An 8,792-nucleotide genomic window follows, 5' to 3' on the forward strand; every position below is an offset into this window, starting at 1 on the left:
TTTCTTTTTCAGCTCATGGGAGTTTCATATATCGTGCGGCTCAGGTATTAGGAGTCAGTAATAAAACCATGCTCCTTTGTCACCCTCCCTTTATTTGCAAGACCTCAAAGTGCTTTTCCAACATGATATCCATTAACTGCTGAGTGGTCTTTCAGTGTGGCTGTGTCATCGAATAGAACTGAGTGCAATTGATTAAGTAGCAGCACGAAGAATTGGCTTTTCACATCCCTTACTCTCTTTATGCGCTTGGGCTTAAAGGGAAGTAGAGCAGCCTTGTGACGTGTTCCTTTCTGCAGGAACATAAAAGCAGCATTCACTTTAAAATTTACATTTGAAAAAAATCTGCATATATTGTACAGACAGGCCTGGGTTTTTCCTCCTCCTATCTTCCTGCTCTGTTTTGCTGCATCCCTTGTCTCTTGGTACTTAATAATCACCTATACTTCATTTTCTGCTGCCTTGTACCCACCATTTTTAAGGTTTTCTACTGGTGGGGTGAAGAGATTCTTGTGTGTTTGATCTGCTTTCTAATAGTCACTTATGATACAGTTTACAGAAACTTTAAGGGAAGGGATGCCTGAAAAGCACTTTTCATTTGTATAATTTTCCTCTGTTGGTGCTCCTCACCATGTAGGATGCATGTACATCTTGAATATGCAGCAACATTCACCCTTCAGCGATTGTATAAATGTAAAATGCTAATGACAAGATACGTGAAAATATGAGGCTGAATTTTTTTTTACATTGATTTGAAATTCTGGTTCAGTAAAATCTTTCCATTTTGTGCACTTAAATTTCCTTATTTTCTTGGCAAAGTCTAGATGCAATATATTTAACATGTTTTTCACTCAAGCTTTTACATCTACATTTGCTTTTCAAAAGAGTTATGAAAGATAATTAGTTGGTTCTGCAGCAAAAAATAAGCTGCTTTTGCCTATTTTGTCTAGTTAATATCTCAGAGGGACATACGAAATTGAAGAAGCTCTGGTATTTGAGTAGTTCTTTCCATGATTTTTCCTGAAGAGAATGCTTTTAAAATAATATTGTGGAGGGTACAGGATGCACTGGGTTTGTGAAAATCTGGTTTATAGCGTGCTTTCTTTCAGGGTATGAATTTACCCTGAATGGAGAAGTGCTTGTCTGACCAATCACAGTGGTGGCTCTGGTGTTCCCTGTGCCCCTCTGACCATTGTTGAATTTTTAAATGGGCCATTCACCAGGCAGCCGAGCACCTGCTCTCACTTCTCTCCTTCACTGGCTCCCAGTGTGATGCCCACTTGTTCTGGGCCCTCTTTTTGCTGACATTGCATAACTGTGGTGGTGGGGAGGTCTTGCCTCTCTTAACAGAAAAGGAGCTTGTAATGCTTTGGGATGTACTAGACTTGGCATTCCACCTGTACGAAGTTTGAGAAAGAATCCTAGCCACGATGGCAAGGGAAAAAGAAGGCATGGTACTATATTGTTACTCACTTTAGGCACTGTTCACTCACATCTCCTTCAGTGCCAGTAACTGAGTGACATCAAACGTTGACATTCTCCAGGATGCGTCGTGGCTCCAGTGAGCCTGAAACCCAGCCTCTGCCTTTGCAACATGTAACGTTCACAGAATTTTACAAATTGTTAATACCTCTTGGTCAGTCACTGTGTTTTACATCCTGGCTGTACTGTCTTCTCTGACAACCCGAACTCTTTTCTTTTCATGTAATGCATTATTTAAGTTGAAACTCCCATCTGGTTAAGTGAAAATGCTTCCCTGATAAGCCACTGAATTGATTAAATTGATAGTCCCCTATGGACCATGGAACTGGAGATTTCTCAAAAGCCTGCCTATCCTTTTGCAGCAGAGGGCTTAGTACATGAAAATCAGGAAAGAGAGTAGGAAAGGATTATTTGTAGACGACATAAAACCAAAGGTGGGCATAGCCTTTAATGATAAAGAAACAGGACTAAGAGCTATCTCCTTTTACACTTGAGGAAGCTGTGGCTAAAGAACAGTCCATTCTGCTTGATCCACAGTACAAGCAAATGATAGATAATCTTGAAATGGCAAAAGTGTTTTTTACTATATTAAAAATCATATGTTCCAAAGGAAAAAGCAAAGCAAAACTATAGAACAAAGTATATAGCACGGGTGTGGAAGAATTAAAGAATAAAGAAATACGCTTGATAACTTCAAACATCTACTGCATATATGCAAGAAAAGTGAACACGTATAAACCAAAAGAGATTACCCATTAAACCATTTGAGATTAATTAGCCATCATTTTTCACAACTTGTGGAATTTTGGGAAATATTTAAAGCTGGGGAAATGAAATTGATCTAACACAACTCAGAGAAGTTGGCACAGGCTGTAGTCTCAGCCTGGATTGGGGTGCTGCTCTGCCTAGTGTGTGGCCTTATGAGAGTCACTTAACCAGACTGTTCCCCTGTTTATTCAGTTGGAAAATGGGAATAATGCCTACCTCAACAGGTTTTTTTTTTAATGAAATAAAAGCATAGAGATTGGCATGTAGTAACCATTCAATATTCTCTCCTCACAATCACAATTAAAAAAGAAAAATGCATTTAGAGTCATTTCTCTTTCTAGTGAAAATAAAAGTAATACTAGAGAAAAAGTAAGAACAGTTCTCAGATATTTTAATAAGGCTGAGCATATGAAGCTAGTCTGAATTTGGGGCAACCTAATCGAGATAAGCCTGGTATGTGGAGGAAATGGAGTCTTAATAAATTCCCAATAAGGTATAATAACCAAATCTTGTCTTTTATCCACCTTGGTTCATGGACAGAATTCTTTTTTTTTTTTTTTTTGGCTTATATATTCATTTTATATCCTTAGAGGTAAAAATTTTTAAATGATCTAGTCAGCTATCAAAACTTACCTAACTGTTCAACTGAGACGTAATATTTAGGGCCAATTATTTATTAGTTTCCTTTCAGAGGTCATAACGAAAGGAATTCTATGAGGGTTGATACTAACTCCTTTTTAAAATGGCTTTGAAGAGTGACTTGATGTAAGAGAAAACGTGTTCAGTTGTCCTCCAGTGTTCAAACCTTAAGAGGAGAGTTTCCTGAGAACTGAGAATAGCCTTTGTGGACATTTGATCTGAGAAAGTGGTCAGCAGCAGTCCTCCTCACGTGGTGGGTAACCAGGTGCCATGAACCAGTCATGCGTTACTTCTGGTTTTAAACTGAGGGAGGTTCTGGGATGGGGAAGTGTGAGGTCTCATTCCCGACGTTGCCAAATTGCCAAAGTGCTGACTCAAGTTCTAGGATGCTCAGTTCAGGAGCAACATGAAGCTGGAGAAGAATCACTTAGCTTAGGGGTTTCGGCTGGGAATAACTCAGCATGTAGGGAAGTTAAAGGGGTTGAGTGGGTGTGGAGAAGGCTGAGGAGTGATTTCTAGAAACAGTTATCCAGAACGTAAAGAGCTCTTACCAAGAGGATGACTAACTCCCTTTCTTCTTGACTATGTTGGCAGAGTCAGAGCTTCCACCTAAATCAAGTCAAGAGAGTTTAACTTAGATCTGAAGGGGGTTTTGCATTAGTTTACAATGTGTCTAGCACCATGCTCTTTGGGGTGGCATAGAACTTACAATCTTTTTGGAGGGCTATGACTATACTTTAGAGCACTTATTCACAATAAAAACAATGCTTATCAGCATACAGTTGTCCAGTTAGTCTGCTCATGTACCATAGCAAGTCAAGCTCCCTGTTGTGAGTTACTGAAAATAGGTGAAACATACTCATTTGATTTATTGGAGAAAACACCTGGGAAGCCCGGGACTTGGAGTTGGCCGTGGTCACATTGCAGGGGGAGTCGCCAAGCGAGATCACAGAGTCATCAACGTTGGAAGTCTTTTAAAATAGAAACGTCTGCATGAGCTGTGGGTTCTAACTGCAGGAGAACGGCAGGGCATCCAGGAAGTCAGCCTTTATAAAGTTCCGTCTAAGGCTGATATTTTACATGTAACCTCCAAACAGGATCAACAATAACAGCCCTCCAGGCCTGCCCTCTTCCCCTTTGGACATTTTCCACATTGCTTTTTCTCTGCATCATAGGCTTTCTCCGGCCAGCGGGGCTTTGTTTAGGTGACTTTGGGGATGCCTGCAGGCTCCAGGTAAGTTTCCTCTGGCGTGGTGCTTTGACTGTTTTTGTTTCCCTCGGGTCACAAAGCAGTATCCTAGACACCCAGACAATCATCAGCTATATTTATAGCCACTGTGGAACCTGTGAAACAGCTGGAGGCTTTACAGAAACAACTCAGAGGCAGGCATGGAGGCCGATGGAAACTCATAGAATAAAACCACGCTACCTGCTCTCCATTGCTCGCTGATGCTGCCCTTAGGTGTCTCCATGGGAGATTTTACATCATGCCTTTGGGTGACAGTGTTACCAAGTCTATTTTGAAGATGGTGAGGAGGCTGTCTTCCCATTGGTATCACCATATTTATGCTGTATTTTTGTTTACTTCACTTTCCCCTTCAAGTATCTACTTGCTCTCTTTTATTGTTTTAGTTTATATAAAATTTATTCATTCAAACAATGTTAAGTATCTTATGTCCTAGACTCTGGGCTACGGGCTGGAGAAGGACAGATGAATAAAACATCTTAAGCTCAACAATCATTTTTGTTTCTAAATATATATATACATTTTTTTTTTTACTGGATTCTGCTAAGAACTCTAGGCAAACAGTAAGATCTTTTATTATCCTTTAATTGTTGGGTATCTTCCCCCGTCCCTTCCTCCCCCCTTGAAAGGGAGAGAATTTAAGGAAAGTGAGTTACTACTCTGACTCTAGTTAAGAAATAAATACACTTGTCAGTCTATGCTTCCCTTCAAAATAAATGGGTATGTTTTGCCTCTGAAGGAAGAAATACAGCGTTCCATTCCAGTAATGTAATGAATTATAGCATGAAATAGAAGTTGGGTATTTAATATATTTTATTTATAGAATTGAATATTGAATGCCCTTTGCAAGGAAGTAAGTTAGACCCTGGAATGCTAGGTCTATACAAACAGATGTGACACAGTTCTTCTAAGCTCAGTGTTTTAATAGTTGAAAGGCATTGCTACGTTTTACCATTTTGAAAAAGTGAGCTGGAGACAGTAGCAGCTAGATAAAGGGGTGATGGTGTGAACAAAGATCCCTGCTTACTTCTCTGTTTCTTTTGATTAAAACGCGTCTTAGATACTATACACTAAACACATTTGGGGCATCCTATGAAATGGGTTAAGGTCAACAGTGGGGGTGTCCCTACCTTGGCAGGTAGGCCAATAATTGTGTCTTCTAGTCTCAAACAATTTAAAATCATGTGAATCTAACTCTCAATGCCTTCAATTTTGTAACAGGAGGCAAAAATGGGGTTTTTTTCCCAGCAGACTTAATACTTCTAATTCTTAACAGCATAAAACTTCTCTCACATACCTACTACACATGTTCCAATCCATGTGAGTTAAATGAAGTCAGAATGTTTGGTGGCCTAAAAATTCTTACTGAAGACAGAGTGTTGTCCAGTTGATGGCCCATAATAAAAAACATTAGCATGTCTTATTTGGTAAAGACCTTGATATTTGGAAAAAGATATCAGAAGGCTGCTAATAAAAAGTCTACTTGGTGAGGAACTTGTACACTAAAATAATATTTCCACGTAAGTTTTTTCTATATTCACATTCTAAGTCTGCACGTCTCTCAAGAGTTTCTTGGTCAAGTTCTTTATAGTTGGCACCTCCTGCAAATTTTACTAATGTTGCCACATTCCCTTGTGGACTGTGATAATGTTTATTAATTTACAGCTACCTCAAAATATAATGCTCTTTTATTATGCCACTATACTAATGCAGCTAGGAATTATTTTTTATTGTTATAGAACAGTCTTTTCTAGTATTTTAAATGTAGTTTTATTGAAGATTCTATTATTTTAAGTCTGTGAATAAGAAGTTAGTATTTGCATACTTTACAGTAACTGAGAAATTTCTGTAGTATTTTTTGGAATAAGATTTGACCTCTATTTTCAGGAAAAAACATGATGGTCTTTGTGCTCTATTTATTTTTAAAGAGATAAACTTAATTTTTAAAGCAATTTCAGGATTCAAAGCAGAACAGGGCAGAAAGTGTATAGTTCCTTTATATCCTCTTCCCCCATGCTTGTAAGACCCCCCCCCCCCGCCACTATCCCCATCCCCCACCTGCGTGGGTACAACTGTTACTATGGGTGAACTTGTATTGACACATCATTACCACCCAAAGTCCGTAGTTTACATTAAGATCCATTCTTGGTGTGTCACTACCTTAAAAGTCCTTTCATGAACCTATTCATCCCTGCCTGCTAACCCTTGGCAACCAGTGATCTTTTTACTGTTTCTGTAATTCTGCCTTTTCCAGAATGGCATATAGTTGGAATGATCCAGTGTGTGGTCTTTTCAGATTGGCTTCTTTCATTTAGTAATATGGATTTGTTTCCTCCATGGCTTTTCATGGCTTGATAGCTCATTTCTTCTTAGCGCCGAATAGTAATATACCATTGTCTGGACGTACCAGTTTGTTTATCCTCTTTTTGCTTCTATTTGCGGTTCTAATTGCTACGTTACATTTTGTTAATGTGCCTGATCTCAAGGAACATAGTTGGGTTGATTCCCGTGATTCATCAAATAAAATGTAGCACCTTGCAGTCTGGAATCAGTTTCACCTATGTGATACTGAGCTGATTTTACATTTGGAGAGAAGAAACAAAATCACATACTATTATCATTTATGTTAACGTATCTAAACCTTGTCTCCCCTCCACTGGAATCTAAGCAGAGAAAGTTCCGAAGGCTGTGAGGATGTGATTACCAAATTTAGCGACTCTGTGGTGTTTTCTGTTGTTGAGCAATGATTTAAATATACATCGACAAAAAGTGCTAATTCCATTATTACTAATTCATGACAGAAAACCACCTTCTGTTACTAGTTTATATGGCTTTGCATTTACCACTGCTGCCAAGAGAAAGGAAGCTTTGTCATTGTGCCCTGTCATAGTCAGTTGTACAAATTAGCTGAAAGGGGTATGTATGCAAGCATCCAGATCGTACAGGAGGTCTGAAATCTGAACAGAAGGATGACCCGTGATAATGCGGAGGCTGACTGAGCAGGTAGCGGATGTTAGGGTGATAAAACTGATAATCACCTGGGTGAATGGGGAGGCCTGACTGATGATGGATATCTGGTAAACATTTGATACTGTTTATACGTGTACTGACTGCCCTTTGCTTTGTAGCTGCAAGAACTGGGCATTATTGCAGAGACGAAGTTGTGGTTGTAGAAAGGATATTGGATTAGATTAAAATTAATGAGTTCTGTGTTCTAGTGCCGAGTCTTACCCTAAAGAGCTCTAAAGTGAATGGCAGGTTCCAAGGTCTCTAAGCCTTCGTTTTTGCATCTGTCAGATGGGAACAGTAATACTCAATTTACTTATTTTCATCAGGTTGTTATAAGAATAAGAGTCATTCATTCCTTCATTAATATAACAAACACTCTGAATCCCCACCATGTACCAGGACCATAGGCCTGACAGAGTAATAGATGAAAAAACACCTTGCAGAGTTAAGAGTTTTGACAATTGTTAGATATTATTTTTATTTTATTAATTCTTTATGTCAATATATGAAAGTAATTGACACTTTATATCTCAGCCAATCATTGAACTATATTCACAGAATGTTAGATTTTGACTGAAAGTTGAAGTTGGAATGATCTTTAGCCATTCTGCCTCTGAGAAGATAAAGTATTAGGTTTTGATTCTTTTGCTCAGGCACCCTGACCACAGAATATATTACAACTATCTGTCTTTTCAGTAGGCTTCCCAGTCTTTGAGTTGAACAGATCTTTCTTTTTAGAACATTTTACTTCAAGGACAAGAAAACTATTAAATTGAATAGCATTTTTTCCCCACAAAATGGGATTTGAATACAGTATTTAGAAAGATGCTTCTTCCACTAAAAAAGTCCTTCAATCTACATTATCATTTTTTTGAAGAATCAGTCTTTTCCATATCTCCTTTCTCAAATGACTGTCCTCATCCACATAATCATTTTTTTCCTAAATAGCATTTATTATCTCCTAGAAAAAAAGTAAAGATTAAAAGAAGTATTTTTAAGGCACACTCAAGATTTCATAGCAATATTTTGTATTCACAGTGCAAGATAAATCTGACTCTCAATTTTTTGTTTTTTTTTTTGGTCTTCATATGGCATCCGAAACAGTTGTTCAAATTCACACATTCATGTTTTACCATATGCATACTGTGTGCAACTCTCTTGTTTTAAAATATTTTATTGGTTTTCCTTTTTATCTCAACTTTTGATGGGTGTCCTTGAAGAACTTGCATGGAAAAAAATATATAAATGTGAATGATTCATTCATTTTGAACATAAGTAACTATTTTGGGAAGATCTTACCCTGCATGGAGCACACTGTTCTTAGCAGGGGGTGCGCTTTGTGTTTCTGCTCTAGCCACAGCTGGATGCTGGAGTGGTGGTGATGTTGGAAACCTGTACCGTTACTCTCCCATGTTTACTTTAACGAGTTACTTATTTGTACTAGACTGTCCTGAGGCTTTGGCGGTTGTGAATGCTGGTCAGTAGTTTCATGGATTTCTGTTGTGGAGACAGTTTAGTATGACATGGTCTAACAGAAAAGCTAGTCTTCCTGTAGATTCCCAAGCCACTAGCAGGTGTTCCTGGGCCAATTCGATGTGCAAGGTCAGGCTCGTGAGTGGTAAGGTGGGAGCTGCCCCAGACCTCTCCCCCT

This window comes from Camelus ferus, chromosome 6, assembly GCF_009834535.1.
Source record: "Camelus ferus isolate YT-003-E chromosome 6, BCGSAC_Cfer_1.0, whole genome shotgun sequence".
Taxonomy (NCBI): Eukaryota; Metazoa; Chordata; class Mammalia; order Artiodactyla; family Camelidae; genus Camelus; species Camelus ferus.